Below are 13,937 nucleotides of genomic sequence, written 5' to 3' on the forward strand. Positions count from 1 at the left end.
ACTGGGATTCAGTTGGCAATGCACACAAACAGGAATTTCTAGTCCTTACATTTTTAAAACTCAAATATCCCTCTATTAGTAAGTTGGAAAATTATTATTTCAAATGTATAGTAGTAGTATCCCATGAGACCGCACTTGTGAAAAGGAGCCCAAATGTGAGCTAGCATTTATGAATCTTAAGGCTGACAGTGTCGACCTAACCTTACTGAGACCATAATTATTTTGGCTGCAACTTATCTCTGGCTGGCGTAATGCCCATGTTCTTCACTGACCTTCCTAGAACTTGAACTGACCCCCTTCCCTCACCACCATCCACACTGAACAATGTCAATGGCCATCTACAATTCATTGCTTGCTGCAAAAGCTGCCACCGAAGTGGATCATCCTCTGCGCTGAATAGGCCAATGTAACTTGGGTATACATGTCATTTCATTTGAACTGATTTGTGTTGCTAGTGTAGCAGTGTATACAAACAAAATTAACACTGTCATTAAGTGAATGGTTTTATTTGTATCTTGAAAATAGAGTCCATTAATTTATGTAGCTAATTCGTCAGTTTATCACTTCATGATTTACTAACAGAAAATGTCAAAGTCACTTTAAATGTTTTACATTCTATCTACGCTGATTCACTGGTGTTTAATTAATTTCTATAAAATATTAGCTCTTCAGCAATGACATTATTTATTCATGAGTTATGATTTGGTATCATAACATACACTCTATGTCAATCGTCTTTGCAATATAGAAGTTGTTTATGCACCAATGAGAAGAGCATGTCACTGAGGGTAAGATACCAAAAGCAATATTTTATTATATATGTTAAGTACACAAAATATATAAATAAGTATACATAACAGTTCAAAAATGGAATGTTTTATTATAAAACTTCTAAGCTTTTTGTCCTTTGGTTACACGTTATATGTTAGGTCTATAAGTGAACTAAATAATTTTGTATTTTAATTAATCTGGCTCCAGCTTTGTTCTTTTCTGATTTAGATATAATTGTGATTAAGTTCCACAACACATTTGATCCATTTATGTCTCTGCCGGTCCTTTGCTGGAGCATTCCAAAAGTATTCCATGCTCTGCCCTCACTCATACACATGTATTTTCCTCAGCTTCAAATATATATTTAATTTTCCTTTGGAAGATGCAATGGTTTCTACCCTGTGGAAAGACATGGGCTGGGATTCTCCCCTACCCGGCGTGATGGAGTGGTGTGAACCACTCCGGTGTCGGGCTGCCCCAAAGGTGCGGAAGTCTCCGCACCTTTAGGGGCCAAGCCCTAACATTGAGGGGCTAGGCCTGTGCCAGAGCGGTTGGCGCTCCGCCGGCTGGCAGGAACGCCAGCCGGGGCCGAAGGACCCGCCGGCCGGCGGAAGTCCGCGCAAGCGCCGGAGCGTCAGTGGCTCACTTCCCCCTCCGCCATCGTGAAGACCATGGCGAAGGCAGAGGAAAAGAGTGCCCCCATCGGTGGGCCCCGATCGCGGGCCAGGCCACCGTGGTGGCACCCCCGAGGCCAGATTGCCCCGCGCCCCTCTCCAGGACCCCAGAGCCTGCTTGCGCCGCCTGGTCCCGCCGGTAAGGTAAGTGGTTTGATCCACCGGCGGGGCCAGCATGACAGCGGCGGGACTTCGGCCCATTGCGGGCCGGAGAATTGCGGGGGGGGGGGGGGGCCGCAGACCGGCTGGGCATGATTCCCGTCCATGCCGAATCTCCGGTGCCGGAGACTTCGGGACACAGCGGGGGCGGGATTGACGCCGGCCCCCGGCGATTCTCTGACCCGGCGGGTGGTCAGAGAATCCCGCCCCAGATGTTTGAGGAGGAGAAATCTTTGGCTGGATTTTACAATCCCTCAGAGAGGCACTTATAAGCCAATTGAAGCCTTTATGTGACCACTTAAGGGGCTTATTTGCCACCGCTGGGATTTTACCTCTGGCTGGGGATGTCAATGCCATGTGTGCAATCTGGCAAGTCTTACTGGGTGTCTTATGGGTGTACAATGGTTGGGTGCATACTGTGCCTAGCTGAGGCCACCCCATCAAGGAATTCCCACCCATTTGTTCCCCACCCCTCCTCACCTCCCCAGCCCACAACAGCATCTCTTCCTCATCATGGACCCTGATGGGACTCCAGACTTACCATAAAACCCAGATTCCAATGCGCTCACCTTCTGTGGGACTGGCTGCAGTCCCAGCAGTGGCCACTTGTCATGGTGGTGCTGTTGTGACTGGCCATTTGGTTGACTGAAGGCTTTTGGAGGCAGAAGTCTTGTCTCAGCAAATTAATTCCCATCAATTGGCTGAGGGGCAAGCTGATTAAGTGTGCTTACACCTGACATTAAAAATGGGGGTACAGAGAAGCTGCCTGCTGTCCCCTCCCCAGCCCCCGCCCCCATAAAATGCAGCTCCTAATGTTCTATCACCTCTTTGTTCACATATTTCTGAATATAATTCACAGACATGTCTGATTTACTTGAGAATGTTCATATGTCTCACTTCATGATGTAATTATTGAATCTGAAGCAATTCAAACATCCACTTTACATATAAACTGCAATGCATAATAGAAATTGCGCGAGTATAACATTTGAAGAGTTTGTATCTCAACTGTAAAGTTTGGGTAACAGATTATAAACTTTGCAATTGCCTATCTTGCTGTAAATTAGTTCATGTTAGCAATGTGAAGAAATAGTTGCATGGATCTACATTGATTATTTATGGTGGGTTAACCTGGAAAATACATATGGAAAATATTATAGGAAAGCTGTTTTTTACTTTGAAATCAACTTTTTCCTGCTTTACAAAAGTTTACTGAGAGCAGAGCTTTGCCTTGGATAACTAACAGATGCCACATGAAACACATTTGAAGTGCGTGCGTGTGTGTGTGGCTGTGGGGGAGGGGATTGTTTTTGTTTCCAAATACATTGAAGCTGACCACGTGGAAATGCTGGGTTAAACAGTTGGGCAACAACTGGATTGAAGTCTTTCTGTATTCACTGCGCTCGGTTGGCAGACTTTCAACCTCAGGACTGTTTTAAACAAGAAAGTTTTCCAATATTACAAACTTCTTCATGTGGCACATACACATTAAGCAGAGTGGCTGCTGAGTGCCTTTGTGTCTAACAGAATAACAAATTACATGTCACCAAAAATATTGCAGAGATTAAAGATTAAAGAAAAAGAACACATTGCAGAAATAAGAACAAATTGAACTTAAATGTGTGGTTAAACAGAGAACTATCTTGTCAGCTGTTCAAATACCACACCCATACAAATTCTGAAATAAGTGCTAATTGTATTAACTGAAAGATATCTTGTAAGGTTACAGGACTGAAAGTTATTGGAAAAGATTTTCAATGAGATTTTTGTTGAAAATTTGATTATTGTATCAAAGCAAAATTAATGTCACGTTTTGAGAGACTGTGCTGTACTGTTCTATGTTCTATATGGATGATAGAACATTTGGGACTTTGGTACAACTTGGGAAGAAAGAAGCCTGTGTCTTTAGGGGGAGAAGGGGGAAAAATACAAAAGAAACTAGTTACAATCTGAAAGCAGTTTAACATTTAAGGACACAGTGAGATTCAAGATGAAAACGAGTACAGAAGCCATGGAACAGTGAAGGTTTAATGGCAATTAGGATGATATGATGAATCCTTGCTTGCCAAGCTACTGCCAATCAGCAGAAACACAGTAAGTGTTTAAGTACATTGAATGACTCATAGTTCAGACAATGTAGAGGTTCAGTCAAGGTAACATAATAGTTGGGGATAGATAAAGGTCAGATGCTTTTTCTCCCTTGCGGCTTATACACCATTTATGGTGTGTCTCACGCAGTGTCTGCAATATGTAGATTTTAGTGATTCTACTTGTAAGAATGCGTCTACAGATGATTATCCAGGCTTTTGGAGATGTTGCTTCTGAAGTCCATAAATGGAGGCATTCATGAAGTTGAAACCACAGAAATGCTCTGCTGGCTGTTGTGTGTCCTCATAGACAGCAAGACAGTATTCACAAGTCCCTAAAATGTGATCTATCAGCCCCAAGTCTCAGGGTTAAAGAGGGCAAAAAATCTTGGTTTCTGCCTGGGGGCACAACAAAATGAACCTGATTACCTTTAGATCCCAGTGATGGGGGATATTGAGCAAAGCTACTAGTGCTCTCAATACCAGGAGTCTATGTTTGTGGAACTTCCTAGCTTTCTGTCGGAATGCTGCTCATTATACCCAGCAGCCTCAAAAGGACACACTTGCCTGAGTATTGTAGGGGCCTTTCAAAATTCTCCACACCTTTACAAGAATAAGCGAATGCATTCCAGAGTGAGACTGGCTGAAAGGCCCACACGAAAAGTATCTCATCTCTCTCTGCATGTCTTCCTTTCCTTCAAAGCACATAAGCTCACAAAGGGATTCCCATTAGGAAAGCCATTAGTTCCATAATGCTGCTTGGGCAAAATAAAATCAATCTCATATGAACTTTAGTGCCAGCAAACACAAAGAAGATAACAGTAAATAATGACTTCTATTCACAGGACAGTTACCTTTTGAAGTAGACACACCAGCAACCCACAACATATTGACTTGGTTTGTCCTGATTGCCACTCACTTCATGTACAAATGCCTAAAGACTTTTATTTTCAATAAGGAGATGCTCATTGAAATCTGCCTGCTGTTAGAGGCCATAGAGCAAGGTGAGGACAGCATTGCCTGTGGATGTGAAGGTGTTGATTGCCATAATTTACATGTTGGGTTTCTTACAGAAAAGTGAATGCAATATTTTCAACAGGTGAGATTCTGCATTTGGGAGTTTGTTCTCCCACCGGAGTTGTATTGCCTCAAAGCAATTTCATATCTTCCGTCATGCAAATGTATGCATGGCAAGGATTATGAGGCATTCCCAAGGGAATCCGACTATCGGGTTGTCATTTTGAGTGAGGGGCTGATACGAGGTCCCGCTGCTGACCACCACCCAACCCTGCATTGCAAAGCAGCCCCCCCACCCTCAGATTTTCTGGGTGCCACTCTTCCCCCCCCCCCCCCAGGGACTCTCTGAATAAGGAGACCACCTCAGGAACCCCATAAATAAGAATACCTCCGATATAGGGAGACCCCCACAGAGGTGCCCTAACTAAAGGAACCCCTTCCCCCCCAGAAACCAATAACTAAAGGAACCCCCCACAGAGATCCCCCCCTCCCCAGGAAATAGGCCTCTGTCTGGAAGCTAGCGAGCAGTCCAGGCAAGGCAGTGAAAATAAATTTGGATTGGAACACTCAATTGAGCATACATCTACTGGCTCAGACAGAGGAAGCACCATGGGTGGGATTCTCTGATCCTGAGGCTAAATGTAGACGCCGTCGGAAATGCCGTCGCGTTTCTCAACAGCGTGAACACAGCCCCAGGATCAGCAATTCTGGCCTCTACAGCTCCAGCCGCTGATCCGGCCATGGAATTGGCATGCATGTGCATTGGGTCCGGCGCCAACCCATGCGTGCGCAGTCCCACCGGTGCAATTTCCACGCATGCGTGGTGTCTCCCTTGTCCGCGCCGGCCCCAAACCAACATGGCTCAGGCGTACAGGCGCCGGCACGGAACAAAGAAGGCCGGGAGACAGAGAGGCCAGCCCGCCGATCGGTGGGTCCCGATCGCGGGCCAGGCTACATTGGAGGCCCACCCCGGGGTTGGACCCCCCTCCTCCCCCCCCCACAGGCTGCCACCCGACCCTTCAACGCTGAGTTCCCGCAAGCTGACAACAGGTGTGGACGGCACCGGCGGGACTCGGCGTTTCCACGATGGCCGCACGGCCCATCCAGGTCACGGAGATTCCCCGGTCCAGCCCTGGGCTGAGAGAATCCCACCCCTTGTGCACACAAGCTGTGTAAAGACTTTTGAAGGGAATTCCTTCCAAGAGCAGATTCAGTACACTTCTGCTCAACCTAGCCGCATTTGGCAAGACTGCTATTCAACTTGAATTCGTATAACAGACTACAACACTACAGACAGTCCTGGCTCCTCCAATAATTACATCATCTCTATCCCACTAAGTTCCATAACCTGCTCAGCTTGTGCTGAATGAAATCCCTCATAAATTATCTACACTCCAGGGAATCCCCTTCATTCAATATTCCATTAGCAATTACCTTATCGTTTATGACTCTTCAATTACAATTTTAGTAGTTACACTGCCTTTATGTATTTTAAACAAGAGTTTTTAATAGGATTACTGCCACAATTAGGAAATACAATATACAACAATTTCTATATTCATCACACTTCCCATTTAAAAAAATGAACCAGCAAAATGAAAATGTGGTGTCATTTTCCAAAATCTTTTCAACTTTAAACACTATTCATAATTAAATGCTACTATTGCACTATATGATACACATCTTGTCATAATTATGCATGCAAATTTAAACATCAGTATAGTCCATTTCAGTCTTTCTTTCCTACCTCTGAACTTTCAATTCTTATTACATGTCAAAGTTGTGATAAAGCATTGACAAACATGGGACGGGATTCTCCGACCACCCGCTGGGACAGAGAATCGCCGGGGGTGGCATGAATCCCGCCCTCGCTGGCTGCCGCATTCTCCGGCGCCGGGGAATTGGCGGGGGCTGGAATTGCACTGCGCCGGTCGGCGGCCGCTGGCAGCGCCCCCCCCCAGTGATTCTCCGACCCGCGATGGGCCGAAGTCCTGCCCTTTCTATGCAGGTCCCGCCGGCGTAAATTGGAGTAGATCCCTTACCGGCAGGGGCTGGCAGCGCGGGCGGGCTCCGGGTTCCTCGGGGGGAGGACACGGGGCGATCTGGTCCCCGGGGGTGCCCCCACTGTGGCCTGGCCCGCAATCGAGGCCCACTGATCCGCGGGCGGGCCTGTGCCGTGGGGGCACTCTATTCCTTCGTGCCAGCCGTGTAAGCCTCCGCGATGGCCGGCGCGAAGGTGAACCCCCCTGCGCATGCACGGGGATGACGTCAGCAGCCGTTGATGCTCCCGCGCATGCGCGGTCCCGCGCCAGCCGGCGGAGTCCTTTCGACCCCGGCTGGCGCAGCACCAAAGGCCTTCCATGCCGACCGGCGGGGCGCAAACCACTCCGGCGCCGACTAGCCCCTGAAGGTGCGGAGGATTCCGCACCTTTGGGACGGCCCAATGCCAGAGTGGTTCATGCCACTCCGTCCCGCCGGGACATTCCGCCCTGCAAGGTACGGGAGAATCCCGCCCATGCTCTCTCTTCCTGCTACATGTATAATTTTCAAGTTAAATGTTTGTAGCAATAAATTTTATCTAAACAGTCTTGCTTTTCAATATTTAAACTTCTCCAAAAACTTCAATGTATTGTGGTCTGTATAAACAATTGCCTTCGATGAATTGTTAGCAACATAAATGTCTCATTCTCGATTGTTGAATACTTCTGATGAAATAACAAACTGGTCTTTTGATTGTTTTATCATCTTCCTGAAGCAGTACACCACCACCACCTACATCACTCACATCAATTGCCACCTTAACTTGCTTGGTATGATAGGATGCTGCCAAAACTGATGCAGTGGTGCATACAGTTTTCAGATTGTCAAATGCCTCCGGATATTCCAATGTCCAATGAAATTTTCTGTGCATTTTAAAAGTTCAGTCAGTGGAGCAACCGCAATGCTAAAATTTGGCATGAATTTCTGGTGGAAACCACTCACACTCAGAAAGGGGCTGGTTTAGCACAGCAGGCTAAATAGCTGGCTTGTAATGCAGAACAAGGCCAGCAGCGTGGGTTCAATCCTGTATCAGCCTCCCCGAACAGGCGCCGGAATGTGGCGACTGGGGGCTTTTCCCAGTAGCTTCATTGAAGCCTATTTGTGACAATAAAGTATTATTATTATTAAATCTCAGAATGTCTCTCCTCATTGATGGTATTGGAAACTTCCCCATCGCTTCTGTTTTCACGTTCCGTAGGGCCATCTGACCATGTCCAATTGTATGGCTGAAGAATGTGACTTGAGCTGTCGCAAACTAACATTTAGTCAAGTTTACCACCAAGCCAGCCTCCTTTAGCTAATCAGAGTAGCCAGAGGACATCGGTAGGGTTTTGAATGAATATTTCACATCTGTCTTCACCAAAGAGAATGCGGAGGTAGTTATGGAATGCGAGGAGAGAGATTGTGAGGTTCATGAGCAAATTGTCATAGGGAGTGACAATGTATTGGAGGCATTGGTGGTCTTAAAAATGGACAAATCTCCAGGTCTGGGTGAATTCTGTCCCAGCCTGCTGTGAAGTGGGGAGGAGATTGCCAATGTGAATTGCGCTTTCACGTATCTGATCGTCAGTCCAGAAGTAAAACACTCGAACACGTCAGTAACGAATATTCGTTTATTCACGGCCGGGACAAATCTCTAAGCAGTCGGGTAACTACCTTCGAGAAGTGCCAAAATCCCAGAATAAGGACTGTATTTTTATACATTTTACAGCTTAGGGGTGGTCCCCTTAAATTCCTAGATACACCTATGATTTGGCAAGGATCCAGAACATGTACATATATGGAATTATTCTTCGAGGTCGGGAGGTTATTTTTGACATAATCATTAGCACAAGTCACTATTAATATTATTACAAAGGTTTTTGTATCCCATGGCCATCTGGCTTAACTCACTCCAAAGCCCATTCCTTTTACATTTCAATGTTTATTTGTTCCAACTGGTCAAACAAGCTTAATTGCGCTATCTCCGCAATAAAGTAACGCTTCCCATTCATTCCATTCTTTGACTTTTTGACCTCTCTGCCTTCACAGATGCGGGTCAGAACATTAAATAGTACTAAAGCCACACTCCCCTTTTTCCATCCCATGACCTTCTGACATCTCTGCTTTCACAGATGCCGGTCAGAACACGCTCCCTTTATTTCATCCCTTGACCTGTTGACATCTTTTTCACAGAGCTTTTCAGAACTGTTATATTAACCCTATCAGCGAAGTTCCAAATGAAATCCACTTCTACATTGGTGCTCTGACCCAAATTTTTAATTCCTCTCTGGCCACAGGGAAGATGCCATAGGACTGGAGAACTGCTAATGTGGTCCCACTATTAAACAAAGGTTGCAGAGACAAGCCAGGAAACTACAGACCAATAAGTCTCACGTCAGTGGTTGGGAAACTATTGGAGAAGATTCTGAAGGATGGAATCTATCTTCAATTAGAGGGTTTGATCAGCGATTGTCAGCATGGCTTTGTCAGAGGGAGGTCATGCTTAACAAATCTAATTGAATTTTTTGAGCATCAGAACATAAAAACATAAGAACTAAGAGCAGGAGTAGGCCATCTGGCCCCCCGTGCCTGCTCCGCCATTCAATGAGATCATGGCTGATCTTTTGTGGACTCAGCTCCACTTTCCGGCCCGAACACCATAACCCTTAATCCCTTTATTCTTCAAAAAACTATCTATCTTTACCTTAAAAATATGTAATGAAGGAGCCTCAACTGCTTCACTGGGCAAGGAATTCCATAGATTCACAACCCTTTGGGTGAAGAAGTTCCTCCTAAACTCAGTCCTAAATCTACTTCCCCTATTTTGAGGCTATGCCCCCTAGCTCTGCTTTCACCCGCCAGTGGAAACAACCTGCCCGCATCTATCCTATCTATTCCCTTCATAATTTTAAATGTTTCTATAAGATCCCCCCTCATCCTTCTAAATTCCAATGAGTACAGTCCCAGTCTACTCAACCTCTCCTCATAATCCAACCCCTTCAGCTCTGGGATTATCCTAGTGAATCTCCTCTGCACACCCTCCAGTGCCAGTACGTCCTTTCTCAAGTAAGGAGCCCAAAACTGAACACGATACTCCAGGTGTGGCCTCACTAACACCTTATACAATTGCAACATAACCTCCCTAGTCTTAAACTCCATCCCTCTAGCAATGAAGGACAAAATTCCATTTGCCTTCTTAATCACCTGTTGCACCTGTAAACCAACCTTCTGTGACTCATGCACTAGCACACCCAAGTCTCTCTGCACAGCGGCATGCTTTAATATTTTATCGTTTAAATAATAATCCCGTTTGCTGTTATTCCTACCAAAATGAATAACCTCACATTTGTCAACATTGTATTCCATCTGCCAGACCCTAGCCCATTCACTTAACCTATCCAAATCCCTCTGCAGACTTCCAGTATCCTCTGCACTTTTTGCTTTACCACTCATCTTAGTGTCATCTGCAAAATTGGACACATTGCCCTTTGTCCCCAACTCCAAATCATCTATGTAAATTGTGAACAATTGTGGGCCCAACACGGATCCCTGAGGGACACCACTAGCTACTGATTGCCAACCAGAGAAACACCCATTAATCCCCACTCTTTGCTTTCTATTAATTAACCAATCCTCTATCCATGCTACTACTTTACCCTTAATGCCATGCATCTTTATCTTATGCAGCAACCTTTTGTGTGGCACCTTGTCAAAGGCTTTCTGGAAATCCAGATATACCACATCCATTGGCTCCCCGTTATCTACTGCACTGGTAATGTCCTCAAAAAATTCCACTAAATTAGTTAGGCACGACATGCCCTTTATGAACCCATGCTGTGTCTGCCCAATGGGACAATTTCTATCCAGATGCCTCGCTATTTCTTCCTTGATAGATTCCAGCATCTTCCCCACTACCGAAGTTAAGCTCACTGGCCTATAATTTCCTGCTCTCTGCCTACCTCCTCTTTTAAACAGTGGTGTCACGTTTGCTAATTTCCAATCCACCGGGACCACCCCAGAGTCTAGTGAATTTTGGTAAATCATCATTAGTGCATCTGCAATTTCCCTAGCCATCTCTTTTAGCACTCTGGGATGCATTCCATCAGGGCCAGGAGACTTGTCTACCTTTAGCCCCATTAGCTTGCCCATCACTACCTCCTTAGTGATAACAATCCTCTCAAGGTCCTCACCTGTCATAGCCTCATTTCTATCAGTCGTTGGCATTTTATTTGTGTCTTCCACTGTGAAGACCGACCCAAAAAACCTGTTCAGTTCCTCAGCCATTTCCTCATTTCCCATTATTAAATCTCCCTTCTCATCCTCTAAAGGACCAATATTTACCTTAGCCACTCTTTTTTGTTTTATATATTTGTAAAAACTTTTACTGTCTGTTTTTATATTCTGAGCAAGTTTACTCTCATACTCTATCTTACTCTTCTTTATAGCTTTTTCAGTAGCTTTCTGTTGCCCCCTAAAGATCTCCCAGTAATCTTTGCCACTTTATATGCTTTTTCCTTCAATTTGATACTCTCCCTTATTTCCTTAGATATCCACGGTCGATTTTCCCTCTTTCTACCGTCCTTCCTTTTTGTTGGTATAAACCTTTGCTGAGCACTGTGAAAAATCGCTTGGAAGGTTCTCCACTGTTCCTCAACTGTTCCACCATAAAGTCTTAGCTCCCAGTCTACCTTAGCTAGTTCTTCTCTCATCCCCTTGTAATCTCCTTTGTTTAAACACAAAACGCTAGTATTTGATTTTACTTTCTCACCCTCCATCTGTATTTTAAATTCCACCATATTGTGATCGCTCCTTCCGAGAGGATCCCTAACTATGAGATCATGAATCAATCCTGTCTCATTACACAGGACAAGATCTAGGACCGCTTGTTCCCTCGTAGGTTCCATTACATACTGTTCTAGGAAACTATCGCGGATACATTCTATAAACTCCTCCTCAAGGTTGCCTTGACCGACCTGGTTAAACCAATCGACATGTAGATTAAAATACCCCATGATAACTGCTGTACCATTTCTACATGCATCAGTTATTTCTTTGTTTATTGCCTGCCCCACCATAACGTTACTATTTGGTGGCCGATAGACTACTCCTATCAGTGACTTTTTCGCCTTACTATTCCTGATTTCCACCCAAATGGATTCAACCTTATCCTCCATAGCACCGATGTCATCCCTTACTATTGCCCGGATGTCATCCTTAAATAACAGAGCAACACCACCTCCCTTACCATCCACTCTGTTTTCCAAATAGTTTGATACCCTCGGATATTTAACTCCCAGTCGTGACCATCCTTTAACCATGTTTCAGTAATGGCCACTAAATCATAGTCATTTACGATGATTTGTGCCATCAACTCATTTACTTTATTCCGAATACTACGAGCATTCAGGTAAAGGACACTTATGTTGGTTTTTTTACCTCTGTTTTGAATCTTAACATATCCAGTTTTATTTATTTTGTTATTACTGGGCCTATTCACTGAGCTCCCCTCAGTCACTGTACCTTGTACTGTCGCCCTTTTAGATTTTTGACTATGGCTTCTCTGCCTTGCACTTTTCCCCTTATTTCCTTTTGCTTCTGTCCCTGTTTTACTACCTTCCAACTTCCTGCATCGGATCCCATCCCCCTGCCACAAGTATACAGATGAGGGTAGTGCGGTTGATGTAGTTTACATGGATTTCAGCAAAGCCTTTGACAAGATTCCACATGTGAGACTTATTAATAAGGCAAATTACATGGGATACAGGATGATTTGATAAAATGGATTTATAATTGGCTTAGCAGGAGACAGAGGGTGATGATAGATGGCTGCTTTAGAGACTGGAAGCCAGTGATCAATGGCATCCACAGAGATCCCTGCTGGGCCCCCTATTGTTGTTATTTATATAAATGACACAGATGACTTTGCCAGGGTATGATCAGCAAGTTACTGGATAACACAAAGATTAGCTGGATGTTAACTGTGAGGTTGAGTGTCTTGGGTTACAGGAAGATATAGACGGGATGGTCAAATAGGCGGATAAGTGGCAGATGGAATTTAACCCTGAAAAGTGTGAGGTGATACACTTTGGAAGGAGTAATTTAACAAGGAAGTATAATAATAATAATCTTTTTATTGTCACAAGTAGGCTTACATTAACACTGCAATGAAGTTACTGTGAAAAGCCCCTTGTCGCTACATTCCAGCACCTGTTCGGTACACAGAGGGAGAATTCTCAGCCGGTATGCAAATTGAACTCAAGCTGCAGCCTGTGAAAGGTCCGACACTGGGAAGTTCCAAAGAACAAAGGGACCTTGACGTGTTTGTCCATCGATCCTTGAAGGTAGAAGGGCAGGTTAATTGTATTGTGAAAAAGGTATATAATAATAATCTTTATTGTCATATATAGGCTTACATTAACACTGTATCGAAGTTACTGTGAAAATCCGCAAATCATCACATTCCGGCACCTGTTCGGGTACACGAAGGGAGAATTCAGAATATCCAATTCACCTAATAGCACTTCTTGCGGGACTTGCGGGAGAAAACCGGAGCACCTAGAGGAAACCCACACAGACACAGGGAGAACGTGCAGACTCTACACAGTCAGTCACCCAAGTCGGGAATCGAACTGGGACGCTGGAGCTGTGAAGCAACAGTGCTACCCACTGTGCTACCATGCTGGGACTCTTGCTTTTATCAATCAGGACATCGATTATAAAAACAGGGCGATTCTGTAATCTCAAGCTACACAAAACTGGATAATAAACTGAGAGCAATCAATGCAGTGCATCACCACTTCACAAGTGGGACCTATTACAGTTTATATACCACAGAGTTTTCCATGCTGTGCTGATCTTACATTGAATGCATTGTGTTTTATGACGATAGCATCAATAATTTGGAGAATAGGATACTTTCTGAACTCTTTTGACATGAAGGAATTTTCCATGTCTGATAGGTTCCATCATTCATGGCAACAGCGCAAGCCTAATTAACGCAGAAGAAAAAGTAAAACTGATAATAGAAAATAATGGGAACCAGCTTTCAGCTACTGGATGGTTACTGAGATAAATATTGTCAACAGAAAAACTAATACAGACTGAAAACTGCACATTTACATTACAGGACCAACAACTTAACTCCTTGATTTCTGAATTTACTTTGCAAACTACTGCCGGCTACTAATTTTCGTGATTTTCGAAGGGG

General features: G+C 44.5%; 1 long non-coding RNA gene across 2 annotated transcripts in view; it reads right to left on the bottom strand.

Annotated features, from left to right (window-relative positions):
- Nucleotides 1–12,870: 12,870 nt before the first annotated feature.
- LOC119967330 overlaps nucleotides 12,871–13,937 on the bottom strand; it is a 46,698-nt gene continuing 45,631 nt past the window's right edge. For both annotated transcript variants that reach the window (XR_005460962.1, XR_005460963.1), the window contains one exon: nucleotides 12,871–13,064. This is a non-coding gene — a long non-coding RNA (uncharacterized LOC119967330). The remainder of the gene's footprint in view (nucleotides 13,065–13,937) is intronic.

Source organism: Scyliorhinus canicula, chromosome 6, assembly GCF_902713615.1.
Source record: "Scyliorhinus canicula chromosome 6, sScyCan1.1, whole genome shotgun sequence".
Taxonomy (NCBI): domain Eukaryota; kingdom Metazoa; phylum Chordata; class Chondrichthyes; order Carcharhiniformes; family Scyliorhinidae; genus Scyliorhinus; species Scyliorhinus canicula.